General features: G+C 51.3%; 1 protein-coding gene across 2 annotated transcripts in view; it reads right to left on the bottom strand.

Moving 5' to 3' along the window:
• Sec14l2 (SEC14 like lipid binding 2) overlaps window positions 1-1,563 on the bottom strand; it is a 23,019-nt gene that overhangs the window by 14,601 nt on the left and 6,855 nt on the right. The window lies entirely within an intron of this gene.

Below are 1,563 nucleotides of genomic sequence, written 5' to 3'. Positions count from 1 at the left end.
GGTTATGAGCCACCATGTGGTTGCTGGGATTTGAACTCCGGACCTTCGGAAGAGCAGTCAGGTGCTCTTACCCACTGAGCCATCTCACCAGCCCTCAAACTGCATGTCTTAAGGACCCTTTTCCAGGCTGGGGCCAATCCCCCTTGTGGGTCCCCCCAGCCAACTGTCAGCTTTGGCTCAGAGCCTTCACCAAGGGCTTGCAAAACAGCACAGCCCTGAGTCTGTGGAATAGATGGGTCAAGTTCAAGGCAATTAGGAGTGGGGTCAGAGTATCTGGGCATGTAATCAAGTAAAGGGTCATATCTCAGAGAAAGTGAACCCTGGATCCTTTTATCAATTGGCCATACCCCACAAGGACAAAATCTATCTCTGCCACTGTATAACATCGAACTCTGAGAGATTGAGCCACAGTTCAAAGATGAACACAGCTGCCCCAGAATCTGGGGCCAGAGTTGGCTGAACATCTTGGAAAGGTAGAGGAGTTGATATACCTTCAGCTAATCCTGACATTTCTCTAAAATTCCCACCCATTCTTTATAGGAGTATAACGGGTTCTTGGGTCAGCTCACCTGGGCCCACTCCAACAAGTTGTCCTCAAATCTGAACCCAAGATTTCACTGTCCCTGAGGCCACTCCTGATAAGCAGGGTTGCCATGTGTACCAGTTGTATGTTGCCCTCTGCTCCAGAGACAGGGCTGTCTCCCGTCACGCAACAGCCCTCCCAAAACATGCATTCTGGGCCGTCCTCCAGGGCCTTCCCTCCCACACTGCAGCCTGTCCTTGGAACCTTCTTTTCTCACACTCGACTTCATGACCATCCGAATGCTTCCCTTTTGGATGTTGTCCCCCTGGTCAAGGCACTCCCCAGTGAACCGCACAAGCTGAGCCCAGGTCTTGTTTGCCCCTCAGAATTCTCTTGGCAGCAGTCATGCCTTTCATTCAAGAGGAGCTTAGAGTCAACCGAAACCCCAAATCCTTCACACCTGTGCGCCGGCTAAGCCTCCACCCCCTCTATAGAGAGGCAGGGCCTTCAACTGGGCTCCCATCTGTTCACCACAGTCCCCTTCATCCCATCCATTCTGAGTTTCTGAGACTGAGCCATTTGGCCTCTGATCTATGACCTGTCCCTCCTGGCTGCACATCCTCCATGGATTTAATTGGCATCTAGATCTGCTGATAGCCCTGGAACCCAGACTTACAGGCTGCCCTTTGGGCTGTCAACAACCCCTTCACCATTGCTCTCTGGGAACAGGGGAGCATACAGCCTGACTCTGCATTCTTGAAGTGCGATCCTCTATCTGAGTCAGGATGGTATGTCTAAAGGTCTGACCAAACCTGGTTGCGGGACCGTGGTGGGCTGAAACAGCTGGGTCTCAAGTTTAAAGTCAGCCAGGACTACATAGGAAATTCAGGGTTACTTATGCTACGTATTGAAACACTATCTGAGAGAGAGAGCGAGAGAGAGCGAGAGAGAGCGAGAGAGAGAGAGAGAGAGAGAGAGAGAGAGAGAGAGAGAGAGAGAGAAGAGCAACCAGACAACTTTAGTTTGCTCCTCAGAATTCC

Source organism: Mus pahari, chromosome 13 (assembly GCF_900095145.1).
Source record: "Mus pahari chromosome 13, PAHARI_EIJ_v1.1, whole genome shotgun sequence".
In the NCBI taxonomy this organism is placed as follows: domain Eukaryota; kingdom Metazoa; phylum Chordata; class Mammalia; order Rodentia; family Muridae; genus Mus; species Mus pahari.
Note: the sequence above shows the minus strand (reverse complement) of the source record. Positions and strands in the feature narration are given on the sequence as shown.